Source organism: Mustela erminea, chromosome 4 (assembly GCF_009829155.1).
Source record: "Mustela erminea isolate mMusErm1 chromosome 4, mMusErm1.Pri, whole genome shotgun sequence".
In the NCBI taxonomy this organism is placed as follows: Eukaryota; Metazoa; Chordata; class Mammalia; order Carnivora; family Mustelidae; genus Mustela; species Mustela erminea.
The window spans coordinates 72,517,182-72,542,365 of NC_045617.1; the positions used below are offsets into that span (position 1 = coordinate 72,517,182).

General features: G+C 36.4%; 1 protein-coding gene across 11 annotated transcripts in view; it reads left to right on the forward strand.

Moving 5' to 3' along the window:
* Nucleotides 1-25,184, forward strand: part of PTPRK (protein tyrosine phosphatase receptor type K) — a 553,251-nt gene that overhangs the window by 172,652 nt on the left and 355,415 nt on the right. The gene's annotated exons all lie outside the window — the stretch shown is intronic.

The window sequence follows — 25,184 nt, forward strand, 5'->3', positions numbered from 1 at the left end:
CCCTCTGTCCTCTTTTTTTTTGAGGTGTTTTGTAGTGTGTTGATGAGTCTACATGTTCTCAAATTTTAACAAAGTTATCTTTATCTCCCTTCCTCTACCTTTGTACCTCCAGCACATACAATATCTGATGATTTATTTTTTATGACAGACTAAAGCCTTTGAAGTTTCAGAACATTTAGTATCTGACCCTGATTGGTATGGTACCCTTGTTAGTGTCTACCTTGGCTGTGAACTAATCTAAGTTGTGTGTTCCACTGACTGAGCCTGTTAGGACCTCCTGAAAAATTAAGTGTTTTTAATCATGTCATAACTCCTCCTACTGGTCTGTTATTTCTGGCTGTGGCCCTCTTGCCTGCAGTTTTTATTTCTTCCTTTCTGCCATCCGCATCAAGTGGATGCATGAGTAGGTCCATCCACATGGATTTAGTACACAGTTTTCTCTCGGTACTAGCCACAAGGAAAACACTGCTTTGTGTTTTGAAACCTGTGAGTAGAAGGCTTATGTGTCCTGATTGTCCTGGGATAGTCCTGGTTTGTACCCATTACCTGATGCTTTATTAGTAGTGCCCTATTTTACTCTTTGTTCTGGCCTGGAGGAAGACTTATATGGTCACCCTACCCATAGGCCTCTTCTCTTACAATTATCACCATGTTTCAACTCCTGGAAATCTAGCCCAAACCCAGTGCTCAAGTAGATTTGAAATGTATAAAATTTCCTTATCACTCAAGTAAAACAAAACAGACAGACTATAGCACCTACATTTATTCAACAGCATTTCTTTTCATCAAAATTCTACATGTATTTTCTAAATAAAGCCTGTGATGGGGCGCCTGGGTGGCTCAGTTGGTTAAGCAACTGTCTTAGGCTCAGGTCATGATCCCGAAATCTCTCTCTCAAATAAGTAAATAAAATCTTAAAAAACAAAAAAGCCTGTGATGTACACTGATCTTTGCTGACTAATGTGAATATAGCTGGGTTACCTTTCTTTCCCTCTTAGCAGCATCAGCTTCTGAAGATACACACATTTGTTGTTAACTAAGGCAGTAAAATAGAAGAAGCAGCTTACCTAAATTGTCCCAGTGGACAATTCACTGCACGTTTCATTTATCCATTTATTTACATTGATACAATAAAAAGAAGATAAGAAAGCAGGGATCATGAAAGCATAAAGCTAGAATGGATTTCTGTGTTTTCCTGTTGATAAAATCTCTCATTCATCTGCAATTGTACATTCAATTATAAACCACTGTCCAGGGGATTTGATTCTTGCGGGGGGGGGGGGGAGACACTAGGGGATATTTACGGGCAAATTGATTTCTGTGTTTTGTTTCCTGCTTACATTTGATTAAGAGAATGAGCCTAATGTGTTTGAAGAATAGTAACATCCCATGTTTTTAGATTTGCTGTAGTACTTCCCAGTCCTTGGTTGGCTGTGAATTTTTTTTTTTTTCTCTCTATATCTCATAGTAGAGTTCTTTGGTGGTCTCATGAGAATTTTTTTCTTATGCCTTATTCATACTTCCTTTCATGACTTCTCATTTACCTTCATTTCTTTCTTTACCCATAATCACTTTCTGGTATAAGGCAGGTTGGGTGTGGTATAGAAATCTCTGTTTGCAAAAACCCATAGCAATTACTAGCATTCTTGGATAGGTGGGTTTTCATTTACTTTCTTATTTAATAAGGACACAGTCATTCGTGTGCCGTGGTGCCCACATATTTTTATTCATCAGTAGCCAAATTAGTGATTATTTTTCTTATCAATGTTCAACAGGATGTTTGATTTGCTCCACCTCCAATTCAGAAGTTAAACAAATTGTTATAAAGCTTCCAAGTTTTCATACATGACTTATTAAAAGCATTGCTAAAAATACTTAATAACTCACTGAAAAGTAATTCTCTTCAATTTGACTGCTAGGATTACATTTCTAGTAAAACTTTTCATATAATGAAAATAGGAAAAATAGGTATTGATTATGTATTTTGTTAAAATAAACCGAAATATTTTGATTTACAAATGAATATTTGGATTGTAATTCCCATAGGACTTTTTAAAAAAAATAAATTGTTATGGCTTTAGTAGTCACTGTGAATCAAATGCAATAAAGATAGGTTTTAGTTGCAGCCATTTTTTTTTTTTTTTAAGATTTTATTTATTTATTTGACAGAGAGAGATCACAAGTAGGCAGAGAGGCAGGCAGAGAGAGAGGAAGGGAAGCAGACCCCCTGCTGAGCAGAGAGCCCGATGTGGGACTCGATCCCAGGACCCTGAGATCATGACCTGAGCCGAAGGCAGTGGCTTAACCCACTGAGCCACCCAGGCGCCCCTGCAGCCATGTTTTAAAGATTTGGGAGAGAGTTTTGTTATTTTAATATAAATAGAAAAAATCATTTAATATATCTAACAGCCGTTTTATTTGCAAGTAGAATATACTTTTTCATCGACCTCGAGTTCGTAGTTAGTGAATTATGACGAGATCGGGAGCGTTCAGGGTGGTATGGCTGTAGACAGTAGCTAGTGAATTAAAAACTTTATTTAGAAGTCTTATGTTAGTATTTGACAGAAATAACTTATTTTTGGCACAATTTTATAATTTGTTATTAGTTTATATTAATTTCTTTTTTATATAATGAGTCCATTAGAAATTATTTTTGCAAATTATATAAGCAAATACATATTTGGAAATAATATAGCTTCATTTCATATTTTCAAACTAATAATGCTATAGTGATTTTTGAATATTTCTATTCTCCACAGTTTTTTACGAAAGCATCTGTGTTTCTGTGAAATATACAATAGATGAGCTATATATTGAGAGCGATGTCTTCATATTTTTTGGCATAGTCTTTGGGCTGTTGATATAATCTAATTTCTGTGGGTACTGTATTTCTGACAAAGCAAGATTTTAAAAGCATAGCATAAACCTTTTGAACAAAAATGAGAACTGCTAATTCATGGAATATTACATTTTGATGCTGAGTTGTGCTTATACCTACAATGTAAAGATTGAAGTGTTAATAATACATAATATGTAGGAGACTTTTAATTTTCTTAGTTTATTTCCAAATAATGGGATTCACTAGCTGAATATGTAATGGTTAAGTGTTAGTATACATGTATTTTAACTGTATTTTACATGAGGATAAGAACAATAATAAGTCAGAGAGACTATTATCATATGATCTCTCTGGTATGAGGAATTTCAGAGGCAGGGCAGGGGGTTGTGGAGAGGGGAGGGAAAATGAAACAAAGTGGGACCAGGCAGGGAGACAAACCATAAAAGACTCTTAATCTCAGGAAACAAACTGAGAGTTGCTGGCGGGTGGGGGTTAGGGAGAGGGTAGCTGGGTGATGGACATTGGTGGGGGGGTATGTGCTATGGGGAGTGCTGTGAATTGTGTAAGACTTATGATTCACAGACTTGTATCCCTGAAGCAAATAATACATTATATGTTAAGAAAAAAGAAAATTAAAAAAAAAAAAAAGAAAACGTACAAGATAAGAGATTGCTTTACCTTTGCATGCACCTGCAGCCTCCTCCCTCTCAGATACATACTCCTGTACAGACTTTCATAGATGAAGTGAAAAACTGAAAGGTCTCCGATATAGGTTGTCTTTTGTGTTTCTTAAAAGCATATAAGCAAATAATGAAAAAATAATCACGACATATTTTATTGGCCTTTCTTCACTATAGATTTATCTCCAGTTTCTACAAGTTTAGAGGTACCTCAGAATGCTAGGTATCGACTCTGTAATGAATTTAGTTCATTTTTCAGTTGCCTGCATAGCAACATTTTTATGGTATCATTTTAGCAAGGCAGAATGATAATCTTATTGTTTTGAGAGGGCGAAATCAGACTTCTCTCTGGGTCAAGAGACAATGCCTCCACGATAGCAGCCATGCCTCTTTCCCCTTCTTTTCCTCTTGCTCCCACTGTCCCACCAAGCTTACTGGTGTATGACTAAGAGCACTTTCACCTAGATTAAAGATTAAAGTACTATTTATATTATTGTTGCCAATGAGACAACACTGTAATAGTCATTTATTAGAATCCTCGTTTACTGTTTTTAGTGTGCTTGAGAGTTAAGGTATTGACACTTAAGATCAGACTTTTGAGGCATGCAAATTAATATTTTATCATTCCTTTTCAGTTGTCACAGGGATAGAAAGCATGGGATTATCGTTTATTTTGATTTGCTCTATGTCAGGCCTTGTGCTGAGTGCTTTGCTGATGCTCTCCAGTATCTTCTGCACACCAGTCCTATGAGGCAGGCAGTATCATCCCTGTTCGATAGGGGAATTTTAGAAAGGAGAAATTACGTGCGCAGATCACACACTTAACGTGGACTAAATTAGTTTGTTCTGACCCCATCCCTATTGTTGGGAACAGTTATAAGCTTTATAAATGTTTTATCTTTCCATAAGTTCTGTCTGTTTATTGAGAGAAATAGAATCTGTATTGGATTAACTTGTCAGGCAGCTGAGAAGGAAAACAATTCTATTTCATATAATTTATGAATTTTTTGGATTGGGATTTTATAACAGACTATTAATAAAATCATTGTACTTAGGAAATTAACTAATTGAAGGCTTATTATACAAAGGGATATACTGGAAGATTGGCTAAAAGCTTCAACTCTTATGACAGGATTGCTCACTATGAGGCAAAATAAAAGACTGGTTCTCAATTTTCATCTTTTTGTTTTCCTTTGCTTCCTTGAATATTTAAAATATTTGTCATTTACACATGTCACTTCAAGTCAGTGTTTTTCAGATTTTTAATCTATAAAGCATATAGCAAATGGAGTGATTTCTGAGGTCTGTAAAACCCACATAATTTTGTGGGATTTTAGCCACTCAGAGCATGACAGGGAAACATAGCAGTATAATATCCTTGCATTTCTCTTGTCCTTCCTGTTTCGTATTGTTATTCATTGGAACATTTTTGAGACAGTAGATGTATACTAAGGTGAAAGCACATTCTTTTCTGCTTTCACTAAGGTAAAAGTAGTTAAGGTGTTTGTTTCTTGAAATATATATTCTTTGAAAATAGATTCAGTGGGTTTTAAAAGAAAAAAACCTACCACTTCCTTTTGTAATTAAAATTGAGTCCTTCTATTTGAGATACATGTTTCTAATGGAAATAAGGCTTATACATTTTGATTCATTATATCAGGGCATTCAGTATATAGGCCAGCCTGTATGAAACACCTTCATGGTTATAAGATGTATCAGTGATATGGGATACAAATGCAAGTAGTGTGTTCTTCCTTTGCATGAGGATTAGCACATATATTATCTCTTCAGTTCGAGTCATGTACAGAGGAGGAAACCTAGACGGTGCTGGAGGAGAAATAAATTGGAAAGCATTCTTATTTCTCCTGAAGCAGAGCTTCACCTTATAACTTAATTATTTCTGTCTCAGATGTTGGATTTTCTCAAATGTCAGTGATTCAATTATCCAGTACTTACTGATTCCTGATCCCTTCTTTAGTACAGTGTTGGATACTGAGCTCATAGTAGTGTAAGATATGGTCATCAGCAAGATGGCTTATCTCCTTGAGGGTATGGGGAACAAAGAGAGAATAAATAAAGAATAAACAGTGGGATGAGAGCAGCTACCACTCGGTGGATACTTTGTAGCAATCTCAGAGTTAAGTGTTTCATATATATAATGGGGACAAATCTTCATCTTCTTGTTCATACATGAAGGTTTAGTTCTCTTTGGTGTCACGTCAAAGAGAAGCATTGATATATTCAGTATCAAAAAGCATTTAAAATAGTGTGCATTCACTAAGTCTTCTGCAGATTTATGTGGTGGATATATGTATTAATGTATTTGTGTATGTTTATGCCGTGCATCATTGTAAGTGGAAAACTTGCTTAAAAAAACTTTTTGTATGACTCCTCGCTGTTCTACATCACATAGCACGGTGGCTCTAATTTTCTGCAACTCTTCTTCACCTCTTCTTCTATTTGCAGGATACTATTTTTCTGTAGCTTTCTGCCCTATATTAAATAAGCAAGGATACACTTGTGGACTTGTCTACAACAGAGCATCTGTGAGAGAGAGTTGGGCTTCCCTTTGGGTGAGGAAAGTGAGGGCCTAATTTCAAGATCAGACAGCAAAGCACAGAAATTTGTTTTTCTGTGAAATATTTGAAACATTTAACGGGTAAGTGCTGTCTGCGTATACCTCTCAAAAGTTCTATAAGGCGGGTTGTTAACTCTCTTGCAGGTAAGAGGTTGATTCTATAAAAGGGGAACTGAGTTATGAAAATCACTTAAAGTGCTACAGTTAGGATTTGAATAAACCAAGTTTGATCTGGCTCCAGAGTTCATTCTCTTAACTATATGCTTAGAAAAACAGACAAAATTGCAGATGTTTCTTAGCTTAAGATCTGTCTTGTTTATTTCAGCTGGACCTGGGAGAAATAAGAACTTTGCCCTTGTATATTTTATTAAGCAGCTAAAAATGCAAACAACTATGTTTCATATAATTTGTAAAATATTTTTGGACAAAAGATTTAACAGCTGAATTTCTATTTAAAATTTTTTATTCTAAGGGAATTTGTTAATATCTATTTTACTGTACTGTAGAGTTAACCTATAAGAATAACATTTTAAAAAATGTAAATCCAGTCATCTTCTGTTTCTTTATGTTTATTCATTACTTGTTAGAAAACCTTGTATCAACTTTATTAATGATAACAAACTATCTAGTGATATAAAAAAATATATAGACATTTATATCATCTATCCTACTGCACTGTCCAGTATATCCAGAACAACATTCATTAGAAACATAGGGGACCTCTTTCTTCCATTTCTGGTTTTAAAAGGAGTATTTGTGAATTTTCTTTCACCAATAGAAAAATGATCATTGTAGATTTGGGTAGCATAGAAAGATTTCAAAATTGAAAGAGATCTTTCTCTCTCTCTCTCTTTTTAAAAGATTTTATTTATTTATTTGAGGAGAGCACATGAGAGGGGGTGAGGGTCAGAGAGAGAAGCAGACACCCCGCTGAGCAGGAAGCCCAATGCGAGACTTGATCCCAGGACTCCAGGATCGTGACCTGAACTGAAGACAGTCCCCCAGCCAACTGAGCCACCCAGGCACCCCTAAAAGATTTCTTCTAATCAAAAGATTTCTTTTTCGAAAATCTGTTAGAATGAGCTTATTAAAATAAAAAAGGTGATTTTTAAAACTCTCCTTTGAACTTATTTTTTCCCCTGTGGTTCTCTATTTTAATTTTATTCATAATATGGATTTTCTACTTTCTTCTACAAGTGGGGGCCAGTTCACAATTTTTAAATACATTTTGATATATTTTAGTATACCGTATTCCATAGGCAGCACGCACTATTCAAGGAAGATGAGCCAATGACTGGGCGGAGGTGTAACTACGTATTTTTCTTGACATAACTGCGTTCGTAACTGTGTTTCAATATTGAGACAGCCAGTAGATGGTTTTACTTACTCTTAGGTATAGCTTAACAGGCAATCACAGTTGACTAACTTGTCTATTCACAGTTTTATGTAGAAGTGACTTTTGGGCTTTGACAAGGTGAGGTAGACACTTACAGAAAACTCGGTCATATGAACATGTTGGGGCTGCCTTCATTTACTAATCATGCATTAGTGAATTTATGTACTTTCTTTTACTTTGCATTCTTACACAAGTAATTTGAGGTGACTTACCTCCAAGATAGTTATCCAAATAGCAAAGATAAATAAGGAAAAAGACTCCTGGTATGTAAGAATGCAAATATGATTATAAAATCCAGTGTGTAGCCAATGAACCTAAATGTTTCCGCCACCGAGGCCTACATTGTTGTTCTAGTTGAACATCAAATTAGATACTAAGCTTCCTGGCACTAGCTTGAAAAGAAAACACATAAATTAGTTACCTGCTTTTTTCTACACTACTTTAAGTGGAACACAAAGCCTTTCCTAGTTAGTATTAAATTCTAAAACTGGGGTCAAAGAGGAAGGCACAGAATATAAAGCAGTGGTTCTTATTTTAAGGGGATTAATTCTTCTAAGTATCTTAAAAAAATGTTTTTCTTCAGAAAAATTAAAGAGAATTATGGGTTTTCTTCCAATAAAATGAATTTAGGGTTGTGTCAACATAATTTTGTTCCAGTGTGCCTTTTGGTACTTGTCTACAGTTATCTGTGTTGTAAATGGTAAATTTTCTTTGAGGCTGAATTTATTACTAAGTGAGCCAAGGCAGCGTGTCTCAAACTACAGTGTGTAGGCATAGTCTCTGAGTTCTGTGAAAATTTTAAAAATTGGAGCTTTTATTTTTATGAGCCAAAAATTCATATATATTTAAGATGATCTGGATGATTAAGGAATAATTCAGAGAAATTATTTATATTTCTGCTGATATTATATTTTTGTTAAACTTTGCAAATCTTTGCTAAAGTATGAATTGTATCATACTTTAGGGTACTCATGAAGGTTTAACAGTAGTTCATATAGATAAAAGTGATGGGAGAATTTAGGTACTATGTAGCAGATAATACGTGTCATAAGCGTAGGAAACTTAAAATAAGTAAACTGTGATATTTAAATCAGCTGATGTACTTTTTAAAATCATATATATTGTACAGCTCCTGAATTTATACATATGAACTTAAAAAACCTTGTTAACAACAAATATAATAATCATGAAAAAATTTCAGTAAGTGGCTTTAAGTTTTTCTTATTATTGTAATTTGGAATGTGTTATTAAATTTTTTGGTTCATCATAAGCATGGGTCAGTGGCTAAAAATCACTATCAAAGAAAAGTAACAAATATTATAATAACAGTGACTCAAGTGATGTTTCATTGTGATCAAAATGAAAAGAATCCAACCCAAAATGGAAATGTAAAGGATAAAACAAATGAGTATATATATTTTCACTATTAATACTGTAATACTTGCAACATTGATTCCACAAAACATAATTTATTATGCTAAATAAATGTTAATGAAATTTTATTGATTTTTACATTTGTTTGTATGAATGAACTTATTATAATAATATAATACTCAGAGATTATCTGTTTGCAAGTTAACACTAAGGTCTCTGAGAAAGTTTTCCTTTTTAAAGCTTGGTATTTTACTCATGTTTGAGAACACTGAATCAGGACTTTTACTCTTAAACGGTTTCATGTCCATAGAGATTTAACCGAGCATGCTTTCTTGCACATTTAGAGGTTTTTAAGGTAAAAGTAATAATGCTTACCCAGTTGCTGGGTCTGCTAGAATGAGCACTCCTTGAGGAAACCAACATAGTGAGACTGGTGCTTGAAAGAAATGTTCATCAACAGCAAAAGTCTGGAAACCCTGTCTGGTCTCATGTTTATGTTATGAGCCTTATGGGTTTACTCTGACACTTCAGACCCATGGGCTCTCTGCTATTTTTACTGATTTGATAGAGAACCAAGAAATAGTTTATACTTAGACAAATGGACTTATTTTAGGAGGAAATTCTAGCCACAGGAGAAATCTTAGCCTTCTTGTAGGTCATCTGAACAAATCTATTAAGTTTGTTGAATTAGATTTCTCAGGCTCCTACTTTTTTCCTTTGCAGAGCTCCCTAGCCTGCCTCTGTCCTGCCACCACCCTCCAGGTCTGGTTTTTTTCTGGAGGGTGGTTAGGGTAGGAATTGTGACCTTTGCATTTCATTCCAGATATGATCCTGGATAACCAGAAAAGTGGGTGAAACCACTCTTTACATCACTACCCTAAGGAAATTGATCCTGAGGCCATTTCTACCTGGAAAAGAAGAATTCAGAGGCCTGATGCTGTGACTGCCCCCTAAGTGGGGAGCTTTTCCAAACTTAAGGAAGTCCTTAGCCCCAGGGCCTTGCTGAAAGCCTAGTGCTGATAAGCAGGGTGAATTGCTTCACACAACAGATGTCACTGAAGCTGTTTTGTCACCATGAACGAACTTGTTTGTTAGATTCTCATTTATTTATTTTAATTTTTCAGGTGTAGAAGGATATTTATGAGCTTTTCTGTGTTCCAGTAGGCATTTTTAGGCCAAAACTACTGTGAAAAGGATAATCACAATGATGTTTCCATCACATTTAGTTCCAGTTTTGCCCCTCCGGATACATATGTCTGTTTTAGCAGCTTGTCAAATTTTAAAAAATTTTCCGGAACATGTTGTTTTTTCAGCTGAGTGTTGATCAGAGTAAATATACACATACTCAACAGGGAATTTTGGGTTCGTATTTGAAAAAAATCAATCAGGAGATGGCTGTTCAGATTCAAAGATAGGTTTAGAGAGAGGGTCAAAGAGATGGATCCTTCGAGCTACCCAAACTAGTTATGTGTGCTTGTGGGTGGCAAGATTAAGTAAGTGGCTTTCATCCAGCTGCAGACAGAGTCTGTTGTGGGGTCTTGGAAGTCATCCAAATTGTTAATTGCTATTGAAATAATGTTTTGGTAGAAGATGGTAAGAACATTCTTAGTTATCAGAGCTAGCCATATAAGTTAGAGGCTTACGAATGAATTTCTCCCTTGTCTCCTGTAGTTTTTCTATCCCTATTAGTGATAAAAAGATTTGCAACGAGATTGTTGTATTCTGTGTTCCATAGTAGTGTATGGTGTGACATTAATTTGATCAATTACATTTACTGTTATATTATGTTTCTAAAGTATTTAAGATTTTGTTGAAATGTTTATATAAAGCAAAAAACAAAAACAAACAAACAAAACTCTTCATCCCTCAATAGCGCTGTGGAATCTGTATGCAGACGATTTATAAATGTGTTTATAGCCAAAATCTTTCCTTTGAGATCTGGAATCATATATCCAACTGCCTACTTGACATCTTCTCTGGCATGTCACAACAAAATTAATGCCTCTTCTTTCTCATACGATATTTATTATTCTTTTTGGCAGCCATTCCTATATGTGGTGGATTTCTTGCCTTTTGAGTTCTCATGGTTCTCAGTAGCAAGTCGAACACTACCTTTCCAGCCATCCTTATGGTTATGAGATCAACAGGTCACTACATCTGCACCATTCAGGCAATCCAAAGAGCTTTGATTAGGAAACTATTGACTGCAGAACAGAGGCACCATGAGGATTTCCTTTTGCAGGAAGTGGAAGCATAGACATTTAGAGGCAGCAAAGTCTAGGATCCAGCCTGGATATTGGGAGCGATGTTATCTGTGACAGTTGTGGGTCCCCATTGGAGGGATCCTAGAGTATATCTTGGTCATTATTTGGGCCTCCTGATACCCTTTAATAATGTTTTTTGTTTTGTTTGTTTTTTTGCTGAAAATGATACAGTAGATTTTACTGTTTAAAATAAAGAACTTAAACTGATTCCCTCGCGGGCCCCCCCCAATTGATCCTTATCCAGTGTCCCAAGACTCAAGGAATGTCACTACTGTCTATCTGGGTTTATGAGCAAGAAGTATAGTTGTACATTCTGAGCATCTGTCTCTTCTTCACTTCCACACTTCATGCAACACCAAGTCTTGCTAATTTTTACATCTTTTGCAGGTTTGGTATGGTTGCTTCACATCATCCCCATCATCTACTACCTGAATTAAATATATATATATATTCACTGGGGTGCTGCAGTTGATTGCTCACTCTCCCCCATCAGCCATGTATTCTATGTAGATATAGCTGGAGTGATTTTCCAAAATCTGACTTAGGACACTAACCTCTGCGTCCCCCAGCTTGAATTTTTTTTTTTTTTAAATGTTCTGTAACATTTAAAACTCCATATATTTGTCTATAAGAACTTCTTGGACTTTTTATTTTCTGCATCTCCATCCTCATCGCTCTCATTTTCTCCAGTCCAGCCAAACATTCAGTCCTTTTATTTGTTATAATCTGCCCTGCTCCAGGTCCTTTGCGCTACTGATCTCTACCACTTGAAATGATCTTCTTTGTTCTCGTCTTCTAATAACCTTCATTCTTCAGACCATAGATCTGACTTCTCTTTCCTGGAAATACCATCAGGCCTTTTGGATGAGGTCATATCTTTGCATTATATGATCCTATAACCAGCCTCTCTTTTTCAAAGGTTGGCACAGTTTTGTTTTGGCGTGTGTTTGTTGATGCTTTGCTCATTTGTGTCATACCTTATTGATGTGGAAGAAGCCCCATCGAAGGAAAAGTACTAAGATTGTATTTGTTAGAGAACTTTAAATGCATGTTTACTAGGTTTTCCATGTAGTTTGAAAATATTTGAGTTATATTACTTCTTTGTAAACTAAACTTCTTCTTCTTCTTCTTTTTTTAAAGATTTTTATTTATTTATTTGACAGAGGGCGAGCGATCACAAGTAGGCAGAGAGGCAGGCAGAGGGAGCAGAGAGCCTGATGTGGGGCTCAATCCCAGGACTCTGAAATCATGACCTGAACTGAAGGCAGAGGCTTAACCCACTGAGCCACCCAGGTGCCTCTGACCTAAACTTCTTACTCACTTTTATAGTCAGTATAATAAAGCAAAAGGTTATAGTATTAGATTTGGATTGAGATTTGAATAAATTACTTAACTTTTCTCTACCTCATATTCTGTGTAATTCTTAGCAATTTACATATCCATTTTCTTTCTCATTGGAAGGTTGGATTGTATCTTACTAGATATTTTTATAGGATTAAGCAGTTCTATTAATTAATATATTCCAGTTAGACTCCAACATCATTTCCATTAATGGAATATCTGCTAATATAGATCACTATGCAAAAAGTCATAATGAGAGGCAATAGACCTTAAGAAGTTTACCATTGAGTTTGGAAAATTCAGCACATAACACTATGAGGTAGGAAATGTAAAATTTGTGAATCACCTGCAGAGTTGTATGGTCAATTATAGGAATCCATGGAGAAGGTGGAAATTGAGCTCCCTAGGGAAGAAAGAGAGACTACCAGCCTTCTAAGTAAAAAGGTGGGGTAAAAAAATGCATATTATAGCATTATGAATTATGAACTATGAATTCATGCTGGTAATTCATGGCAAATAAGCAGTGCAAGATTTCTGTGGATCAGATATGAGGATTTTGAGTATCAGTTAGAATGTATTGCCTTATCTCTGTCTAGGCATATGGTCTATTCTTCAGCCAATAGATTTGTGTTGCATCTAATTTGATGTAGATCACCATGACTGGCATGATCACTGCCAGCTCATGGTCCTTGCAGGCTTTAGTCACTGTGTGTAGGAACTATTTTTTTTTTTTTTAATTACCTTCTTTTTGAAAGTCATGTAAAGAGTTCTTCGGGAGATATGTGATAATACTGTAGTTAGAAGAAGAAAATGTTGGAAGATATTCTTCTGGTTATTCTCAAGGAGAGAAATTTGATCTTATTCTGTGTACTTAAGGTATTTCCATTTATCTTAACTTGCTGAAAGTGCATCTTCATAGTAGATTTAAAGATCTGAAAATCAAAATTTTGAAATTATTAAAAATTCTCTCTTTTCCCTAACGGAAAGTCCCTCCTTTTTTGGGGGAGGTTGGGAAACACCTGTGCTGGATTGTTGGTCAGAGTTCCCACTGTTATTTTGGCTGGAACTGTTTTCTATTTTTGCTTCTACAGTACACCCCAGAGGGAAATTTTAAAAAGTTAGTGTGGGAACTGAAACTCTACAGTTTCTCAATGTTTGTGTTCATCCATTGAGCCTTAAGTTAGCATTTATGAAAACATTCAAGTACAGTCCTAAGATGCTCTCAGGGCAAAAAGAGCACTGTTGGAATGGAGGTCACTTACATGATGCAGCTCTTCTGATTATATTTAAAAGGAATCTTTTGTTGGAGGAGTATCCATGGGTGATTGTATTTGCTAAGAGGAAGTTGAATTAATTGTCTGCCAACAGTCAGAGAAGAATTTGTATGTTGTTCTTTTCCTCACCATTGGCCAGTATGGCATTTCACAGCTGATCAGGTGTGTTTGTTTGTTTGTTTGTTTGTTTAAATAACAGCTGGATTAGCAGCACCAGAAATGGAATAGCTTGGCCTAAGCTAGAATAATATGATTCGGTATTTTACTTTGCTCTAGTATAGGGAACCACTAATTCCACTAGAACTACCTTAAATTAATGTAGGCTCAGGAGAGCCAGTAATTAATGGATGGGTCTCTGGTGTTATTTTATTTTATATTATATCCTCAAATTATCGATGTCTAAACCTCTTGTGAACAAAACACCAATCTCAACATTTGAGGTGATGCTACTGTTCTCTTTTGCCTTTTTGTCTCCCGGGGCCTCAATTTCTTTTATCATATTTGGATGGTTTGTGAAGCTACTTGGGAAGACAGAAAATAAATATAACCCCATTTTCTGTAAAATTCTGTCCTTCCCTCTGTTGTCCTGTCTTCCTGCATCTTAGACTTTTCAGTGTAAGCAGTTTGTTTTTCTCTTCTCTCACGGGGACTCTTTCTTCCTTTCTGTAAACTCAGTTTCTTACTTTTTTTCCTCATGTTTTATGCTTTCATACCATTTTGGTTTTCTTTTCCTTTGTTTGTTATGGGCTTCTAAGAGAGGCACTGTTTTCAAAAACAAGTAGATAGATTTTTGGTTTAGATAATACTCTGTAAATAAGAAAAAGTAGGAACATGGTTTTACTTTGCTATTTCCCGTTTCTGTAATCCCTGCAACAATCCTCTCAAACAGTATTTTTTATGATAGCTAAAAGACTTATCTCTTCGGGCCTCACATTTTCATCAGTAGAATGGTAGACAGGAGGCATGGATGGTTGGGGTGGGTAATGTCAGAGCCAGGCAGCAAAATCAGGTCTCTGGCTTCACAGCACAAATTCTTAAGCCATTTCACAGCTAGGAATATGCTTTTATTTGGGTGACAGTGGGGGATATTCTATGCTTTCCTTTTGAACCTTTTATGACGCATCTTCTAGTGTAGTCAGGAACTTTTGTGGTTCTTGTACTTTGATAAAGGAAGCAACTTCCTTGATTTGTCAGCTGAGTTGCTCCTGTAACTTGATTCCCCTTGAACCTGATAACTCAGTTGAGGAATTTTGCTCAACCTGAATTCTTCTCTAATTGATCATTACCTGCTAATTGCCTTTTCAGGAATAGTTGTTATTATCTCTTTGAATGTTGACTCAAATAGAGACAGTTCTTATAATATGTTAAAATAAATTTTTGCTACCTTCTGACATACTGTGATTATGAAGTAGAGTATTTTGACTTTGAAAAAATATATTTATATGGAAATATAGAGCACTGAACAGGCTTTCACTACTAACTATAAGTTCTGGCCTTCTATTATTAACAGGGCTCAGTATATCCAGACAACAGGCTGGAATTGTTAGTATGATATTTAGCCGTTAGACAGTTTCCAGAGAGCGCAGGCTGTACTACCTTCTCTTACCTTCCACCGTTCTTTCCAATTTGGGTTCCTTTGAAAAGGCAAGTGATTACAAAATTGACTACAGGACAAAGACTCCTTTACTTTTTGGGATAATGTAACTCTGATTATTCTCTTAAAGTTGCTTTTCATTTTAGCAACTACTTCTCAAAACATTTCAGTACCACAGTACATAAAAGCTAGGTAGGTTGGAGAGCTATGGGGTAAGTGCCAGGATTTCAGAAATTCGACAAATCTAAGAGGAGATCTTAAACTTAGATCTGTGGTTCTTTACAGTTGTTGGTAAACATGTGTGTGTATGTGTGTTTCTGGGGAAAGTATTCTATGTTTACATGAGATTTCAAAAATAATGAAGAAAGTAAGAAAAGAAGGTTAGAGAGAAATAGAAGGAAAGAGCTGAGAAGGAGGTTGATACACTGGGACATAAGGGATTGGGTAGGTTGTAAACAGAAAGCTTGAGAAAGGTTCAAGCATCTGAGAATTGGAAGATTTTAAGTATATTACTCCATAACATTGTCATCTCATTTTTTATCTCTGAAAATGTTCTTTTCCTACATTTTCCAGTTTGATTTTACCTACTATTTGATGGAAAAAGGAATGAATCTATCTGAAGGGACAAATAATAAGGACTTTAGCATGTCATGTAGATAATCTCACTTAGTCCTGAGAGCAGACTGCAACAGTTGAAGGATTTCAAGAAATGGAAACTAAGACTGCGAAAAGTTAAATTATTTGCCCAAACTAGACGATGGGGAAGAGGTAAGGAAAACTGGACTCCTGAAAGACCCAGCAGATTGTGAAATCAACCTCTTCTGAAGAGGGGGCAGGTGGTATTCAGTAACACGTCTAATAATCCTCCTGCACAGATTTTCTATGTCCTGTAGAGGAAAGTGAAAGTTCTGGTGGTCAAAGAAAGTGTCAGGTAGATTCCTGCTTTTACTTTCTAAGATGTTGTAGGGGAAGGAGATTAAACTGTAGCACAATGTTTGGTCCAGTTCCTAAATCTTAACATGTAGCAGGTAAACTCTCTACTCTGCCAAGAATTGTGCTAATTTTACATGAAACCTTCTTTTTAGTGTTTTGTGTTGTCTGAAAGTTTTAGCAGCTGTTCTATTTTCAGATGTCAGTTGGATACCTAGAACAAATACAAAGATGTTCTTCTCAGGGATTACAAGAAATTTTATTCCTGCAGAATATGAATGAAGCAGTTTCATATTTTGCCAGGGCAATGGAAGGGACATTCTGGGGACAGAAATTTGTTGAAAATTGCATTCTGCTAAGATGCAAAATCAGTAGTTTTGTATTGAAGTTTGAGAGACAAGTTTATTTTTCCCACCCTCATATTTTGTAATGGGTGTTTCATTCTTATGGAAACAAGTTATATGACATAGGGAGTGAATTCCATTAGAAGAGAGGCATAATCTTAAGAAATAATAGGATGTGAAAGTTAGAGAATTAATAACAGACCATGCAAAAAAGTGAGAGCACCTATCTTGGCCTTACCAAAGTACCTTCTAGGGGAATTGTCAAGATTGAGAACATTGTTTAAGATCATTTCAGGTTCTCTGTTTTTTTTCTTCTTTGTTTTATATTTGAATTAAAGCCAACACAGTTACCATTTTTGAGATTCTTCCTTTTTTTGGCCTTCAATTCAATTCACCAGAAGTTTACAGCTACAAAAATCCCTCTGTTAGGTACAATGTGGGGAATGAAAGTTCTTGATCTTGAAAAGCTTACACTGGGGCTGGACAGATGCACAGATAGATAACTGTTTATTTGGTATATAAGAGTGCATTATAGAAGTGCTAAAGATATGCAGAACAGGAAATAACAATAAAGAGTTGTCATATTTTTTCATAAAGACGTTCAGTTTCATACCGATGCTCCGGACATTGTTCTAGATTTTTAGATGAAAAGATACATGAATTCTGAATTTTTTGTGGAGTTTTTCACTCAAGTAAACAAATTCAGTAAGTGGCAAGTGCTGTGAAGGAAATAACAATGAATGACATGTTAGAAAGAATCTTAGAAGAGAGTGCCTTGGGTGGCTTGGCAGTTGAGTGTCTAACTCTTGGTTTGGGCTCAGAGCATGATTTCAGGGCCTTGAAGTGCAGCCCTCAGTTGGGCTCCACACAGAGCATGGAGCCTGCTTAAGATTCTCTCTCCCTCTGCCCTTCACTCCCCTGCTCATGTGCTCTCTCTCTGTCTCTCAAAAAGGAAAAAAAAAAGTATCTTAGAAGGAACTACTTTAGTTAACAAACCATGGAGCTCTTCACCAATAAGTGGCATTTATGCCAAGACCTGAACGATAAAAGTAATCCAGTGGAGGGGAGAGTACTCCAACCTGAGACAGGCATGAGCGTGGATTTTTTTTTTTTTTTAAGATTTATTTATTTATTTATTTGACAGAGAGATCACAAGTAGACAGAGAGGCAGGCAGAGAGAGAGAGAAGCAGGCTCCCTGCTGAGCAGAGAGCCCGACATGGGACTCGATCCCAGGACCCCGAGATCATAACCTGAGCCGAAGGCAGCGGCTTAACCCACTGAGCCACCCAGGCGCCCCATTAGCGTGGATTTTTACTGGGCAGAAGGAAGCCTGGAGCATGTTGAGTGAGGGAAGAAAGCAGAAGGAGATAACATGAGAAGAAGGCAGGGACCAGATTATATTGAAGCTGATAGGCTAGAGTGCAGAGTTTGGATTTAATTCTCATTGCACTGCACAGCTGAAAAAAGATTAATTGTATGTTTTGAGAAAATTGGATCTGGGTGTCTATAGAAAGCTGTTGTAGGACTGCTAGTAGGGAGCCATGAAAGGAGTAGGGAGTCATGAAACCTGTTGGGAGTGGTTCTAGTCGTCCCCCTGAGAGATGAGAGGAGTTGGATTAACTAGTGTAGATGAAGAGAAGTGGATGAATTGAGGACATGGTTTGGACGTAGAGACCAAAGAAACTGCTAGTGGGTTATAAGAGGAACCTGAAGGTCAGGGAAAAATCAAACTGATTCCTAGGTTCTTAATTTTAGTCACTTGGTATATTATGTTGCCACCTAATCAGAGGTAGAAAAATGGGGTGAGGAGAAGAAACTTCAATAAAGGAAATGAAGCTGAAACATGAAAAAGTGGACAGTGACATTGTCTTTAGTACAAAGGTAACAGCAGCAGAAATGCTTAAGAGACATTAATTTTACAACAAAGAAATCACCCCAGATGAGCTGGGACCCCAAAACACAATTTCAGTTGTCACTATTCTCTTTATCCAGAGATCCTGTTTGCTTCTTCTTAAGCTGTCTAGGCACAAAACTATGCTACTGTATAGCATCTCTGATTTTTTTCGTACCAATGGTTTCTGGCATGTTCTTTGTTCCTACTAGGAAAATCTCACTCAATGCCAAGAAGTAACTGTTTTGCACAGTGTGTTGGTGCTTTGGTAGCTATTCATAATGGTCCTTAGAACACACAAAAATTCTTATTAAGATAGACTATTACTTAAGCCTTTGGATTCTGGAGCTATATCTGGATAATTGGTCTGGATTTCTTAATCTACATAATCATGTAATCTATTCCCTATAATAAATCTCTTTCTGTGTATTTATGTGTGTGGTGTGTCCTGTTGGTTGTGTTTCTTTGATGAAGCCTGACTGTTACAATAGAACCTTTATATTTATATTGATACACAAAAATTCAGCATTTTTTGATTTTCATTCTCTGTCATCCCAGTGAAGACTTTCATTTCAGAGTACATCTTTATACCCTGCAGAGACTGAGCGAAGTAGACGTAATATAAATAAAATCACTGATAATGTTCTCATTAGATCATAAAGATAAAAAGGATTATGTATATTAATATTTAGTGGTTCTCCACATGTGGTCCTGGGTTTCTAAGACTCTTTTTGGGTTCAGCATGGTCAAAACTATTGTCATAATAGCAGTAAGATATTGTCTTTCCCTTTTTTCTCCAATTTTCTCATGGGTATATGGTCAGATTTCCCAGAGGCTACATGATATCTGATATTACAACAGATTGAGTGGATAAGTAAAAACAGGAACCTAGCTGTCTTCTATTAAGTCAGACATGAAAGAGATTTGCAAAAACGTAAAACAATGCTCTTTTCATTTTTAAAAATGATTATTTATTTATTTATTTATTTCATAGAGAAAGAGTATGAGCCAGGGGGTGGGGAGTGGCAGAGGGAGAGGGAGAAGCAGATTCCCCAGTGAGCAGGGAGCCTGATGTGGGACTCAGTCCCAGGACTCTGAGATCATGACCTAAGCCGAAGGCAATTTTTTTTTAAAATTTTACTTATTTATTTGACACACAGAGATCACAAGTAGGCAGAGAAGCAGGCAGAGGAAGCAGGCTCCCTGCTGAGCAGAGAGCCCGATGCGGGGCTCGATCCCAGGACCCTGAGATCATGACCTGAGCCGAAGGCAGAGGCTTAACCCACTGAGCCACCCAGGCAACCCTGAAGGCAGATTTTTTTTTTTTTTTTTTTTTTTTTACTTGAGAGAGAGAGAGTGAGAAGGTGAGAGAGGAGAAGGTCAGAGGGAGAAGCAGACTCCCCATGGAGCTGGGAGTCCAATGCGGGACTCGATCCCGGCACTCCAGGATTATGACCTGAGCCGAAGGCAGTCGTCCAACCAACTGAGCCACCCAGGCGTCCCAAAGATTTTTAACCAGCTGAGCCATCCAGGCACCTCTCTTCGTATTACTTTTTGTTTGTTTTAGAAAATATGGTAGTTTTTATAAAAACATGTTATTCAGATGAACATATAATGGATTTATTGTTGCCAGTCCTAAAAGAATTAATAAGCCTTTTGAAGTTTCTCAGCTTGAATTTCTATTATGGTCAGGATTGAGGGTTAGAACTCATAGAAATAAAAGCTCTCTGAAAATGTCCTCAATAATTTTTAAGAGTATAAAAGTGGTCCTGAGACTAAAACATTACAGAACCTTTGCTCTAATAGAAGGTTTTTCATATACACAAGAGTGGCTCTCGCAAAAATGTTAAGAATATACTTCCAAATATTATACTCTTTCATTGAACGATTCTGTCTGAAAGTACCACAAACCAGTTCCAGTTGTATTTTTTGCTGTTGTTTTGACATCTTCTGATTATTTCCCTCACATAAAGGTAAAGTTGTCACTGCCTTGTCATATGTTCCTATAACTGAGAGCTGGTGTCTGTCTACTCATTTATTCAGTCATCCAGATGACCAACTAATAACTACTTACTGAACTTCTAACATGTAAGGCCCTCCTTCGGTGCTATGCCTGTTTTCAGATCATTGCTTTTGCAACTCCAAACCCACCCCTTATTACCTGCTCTGTGGTAGCGGAGGTTGACCATTGGAATGTTTCTCCTTTGTAGCTAGTGCAGCTTTAACACCATGCAGTTTGTCCTGCAGTGTGTTGTTTTTTGTCCATAGGGGGTGCTGAAGGGATTTTAGCAGGAAGGTGCTTCTACTCCTTTGAATTGGGATTCTATGTTAGTTCTTTTCATGCTAATATTGAAGAGCTGGCAGTGGCCCAGTGATGTGCACAGCTCATGCAGCCCCTTAGTGTGCTTCTGGCCCCAGCCCGGGCCTGCTGACCTTGCCGTGGGCCTCCCTACATGCGCACAGCCCATCTCCGGCCTCATGGCACCCTGATGCATGGGAGTCTTTCCTGCTCATGGACCAGCTCTGGCCCGAGTGGCCCAGCAACCTCCTTCATCATCCAGTGGGCTGCAAAGCTACACCTTCTCTAAGGAGATCTGCTTCTCAGCAGCCTTCCTCCCCTTGCTACATCTGTCCTTTCTGTGCTGTTGTGGTTACACGTTAGGGTTCTCTTTATAACTTAAAGAGTTTCTCTTCTCATAGTTTATGATTCTTATATTACACTTTCACTGTTAGATTTTCTGTATGGCTTCTCTCTGCTGATGGGACTCTGAATAAATTAGGCGCTTTCTATCACTCTTCTGAGGGGGATAAACAATACCTGTATAAATTATTTAAAATTTGTACAAAAGCAGTGCATAATTAAGGGCCAGAACCAGGAAGGCAGACAGTGTATCAAAGAGCTTCAAGGCAGGGAAAGCTCAATAAGGACGGGGAGCTGAGGAAAATCAATGGGCAAGAGCTGGCACAGGGAGGAGCTGAAGGAGGCTTTCTTACGGAGGGCTGAGCCCGTTCTGGAGAAGAAACTGGCATGGTGTGTGGGGAAAGTAGTGAGGGCTCTGTCAGACGGGAGAGATCAGAGGTGGTACGATGGCAGAGATCATGGAAGGTCGTCCGTACCAGGCTAAGAAGTAGACATTCCTTTCAGTTTTAGTTAACAGGGCACCTTCAGTGGATTCTAAATAAGAATCAACTTAACAAAAATATTATGTTAGTGTATTAAAGGATATATAAATAAAGGGTTTTAAAGTATGGAAACCTATTTATCATTCATTATTTTCTGTGCAGTTAATCCCATTTCCTGTGTTATTATGTTATTCCTAGAAGTATATCTTAAAGATAAGATTTTCATTAATACATAAAATCCATAGGACATAGTTTACTTATTCAGATATTAGACTATGGCATTTTTGAATATGGGACTTGTTTTCTTGGTTATTCTTTTTAAATAAAAACTGCTATTTAGTTTACTCACTGCCCCCCTCTTTTAATGAATATTAATAAGGAATGGTATTTGTATTGTGTTTTTTTGAAAGCCAAGGTGCTGTTAATCTGTAGGATACAAATAGGATTTATTTTTAAAAGGCAAATACCTATGTTTGTTTATTAAGTATTTATTATTATTTATTTGATGTTACTTACATAAGATAGTCTTCACGCAGTCTCTCTTTTTTTAAAGTACAAATCTATTGCATGTTCATTATGGAACATTCAGTGAATGCACATGAAAATAAGAAAAAGAGATGACAGTTAATGGTCCCTTTTGATAATACAATTAACTCTTTGTTATATATTCTTTTTTTCTTGTCATATGTACATGTGTATGTGTACCTTTATGAATACACACATTTACCCAATTGTATTTAGTTTATATATATGGTTTTTCAAAATGGGTATAATATTTTATAACCTTCTTATTTTACTTAACATATTGTGAATATCTTCCACCAAGTGGTTTTAGTTATTTGTTTTTAATGACTGCAGAATTATTCATCAAATTGGTTTGCCATCATCTTACATTGCCTGTTATTGGACATCTAAAATACTTTTGTTTTTCTTTGTTTTATTTTTTATTTTATACTTCTTAAAAGATTTTACGTTTAATTAATCTCTGCACCCAGCAGTGGGACTCAAACCCATAACCCTAAGATCAATATCAGGTGCTGTACCAACTGAGCCAGCCAGGTGTCCCTGTTTTTCTGTTTTGAATAATGTCATGATGAGATGGACATCCTTTTTTAAGCTATATCTTTGTATGTATACAGATTGTTTATCTAGTTTACATCCTTTGGTTTGGAGGATCAAATCCTCCAAATTGTGAGAGCATCTATTTCTTTTCAGGTTTTTGATTCTCATTGTCAGAATGCTCTCCAGAAAAGTTACACTTCTTAAAAAATATTATCATAAGCCTAATACTTTTTCTTTTATGTCTTAAATGATATATTTGATACCTCTGTTGCTCCGGAGACCATAAGGAATATTTGTAAGGCCGCATTAAAGAAATCACATTGATTAAAAGTTACTACATAATGCATGTTTGGCACAGATGTTTCATTATTAAGTCTTGAGATAGGTAAATCACAACTAAATAGAACTGAACTCTTATTAGAAACCTGAGGGATTAGTTAGCTGGTGACAGAACTATAGCAAGTAAGCTTAAATTAGGACATAAAAGTGAGGGAAATGTATACCGTAGAATTTCCTGACTCTAAGTGTTACAACCAGTTATTCTGGGAGACTGTAGAAGTAATTTTTAGAAGTTGATAAGAATAGCATAGTATTCTCTATGTTTGGGATGATGAAAGTAAATCTTATGTCAAATAGGCAGCTACCTTCGTGGTGCCTGCTGGGTAAATTGCCACTGTATGAAATCAACTGGCAGAAGTGTTAGGTTGGCTTTTTGGTGCTAGTGCTTGCTTCTTCCTTTCTGGAGCCATGCAATAAATGCATATTATTTGATAACACTCAGAAAATGTAGCAATAATAAGATTGTATTGAAAGAAGTTCATTTAGCTTAAACATTCTATAGAAATGAAATAGCAGCACTTTTTTTTTTTTTAAATTAACTTGTATTGAAATGCTGGAGTAGTTTGAGTAAGCTTTTATTTTGTGACTTTTGTCTTTTCTAATGATCCAATTGGTAATTCCTACAAATTAATATACTTTGCTCATCCCATTTCCTTAATAAGAAAATTATCATAGCTTAAAAGTGCAACTGGATGAAAATTGCTAAATGGTCTTAATGGCAAGTATCACAGTATGTAATTAAGATGTTTGACAAAGCATATTTTATGCCAAAGTTTATTTTATAATGGAAAAAAGTAACTATTTGAAAGCCCATAAGTCAATTAAAGAACAGTACCTTGAAATTGACAGTCAGAAGCCATAATTGATAAAGACTTGTAAGAATAATTTAAACTCACTACTGCCATAACATATCACTGAAAACAACAACAACAACAACAACAAACAAATCTGTCTGGCAGTGAAGAAATAAGTCACAGGTTTGTGAAGAAGCTGAGGTCCAATAACAGTAAGTAACTTGTCTAAAATTTTAGGCCTGGTCATTGGTCAGCTCTGCTTTGGTGAGTCTGAAAGACATCCTGGCAAATCAGAACTGGACCTCAGAATGTGAGTATAACCAAGAATAGAGACATCCTGCTTGTATAAGTTGTGTTGGGATCCAGGATATCCTGTTTAAAAAAAAAAAAAAAAAGATGTAATTTCTCCAAAAATATACATGACCAATTTATTCTATTACTCTGCCTGCAATCTGTGAGAATGAGGAAGAAATAAAAAAAGACAAATTCAGGTTACAAGAGAAGATGAATACAGAGAAAAATCAAGTGGAAGTAATATCAGTAACCAGCACTATAGTAAACGTATTCTGCACTTTGCCTGGTAACTGGTAGTGTTATCATAGGAAATCTTTACATAAGTTCTGAGCTCTAGAATGGGAATTCATTAGATTTGAAATTTCAGTTTCTTAAGTAGTAAAAGTCCTCTTATCTGCCATGATTGAACTTGCTTTGGGGGTACATCGAACTAGTTAGACTGGTAATCAATGAATATTTAGTGTATAATGTGAAAGTGACTACCTTTTAAGGAGGGAACAGGTTTGATTGGTCAGGAAGAGAGGTCCGGGTGTAATCCTTGTAACAGTGGATTCTGTAATTCTACACCTAATATGTTCTGGTTAAAATTACATCCTAGGGGGACCGTTCTAGTAAAATTTTGCAGTCTACATTAAGTGTGACAAATAGATATATTGACATTTTTGTGATATGCATCTTTCTTAAAATCCACAGTGATGTGAGAAAATCTGGTGGTTTTTCTGCAGAGGTCCTTGGACTAATAGCAGCAGCTGATGTTCAAGCCCCATGTTTGTACATATCACTAAGACTGTGTGTTTGAGGGTGGAACTGTGAGGTGCTGTGAGGTTGGCACTTCTTATGTCCTATGAGAGACAACCAAGAAATATTTATTAAATCAAAGGTAATGGAGTTAGACTAGTGTTTTCAAGGCAGGTTTCTTGCAGCTCTGAGGGGCTTAATGGAAGAAGGACTGTGGCAGAATTGGGACCAGCGGCCATGGTGGTTAGCTGGTAGCTTAGTGGGCAAGACTTAAAGAAGTAGACGAATCCACCACGTGTCAGATTCTTAGATCTAAAAAATTGACATT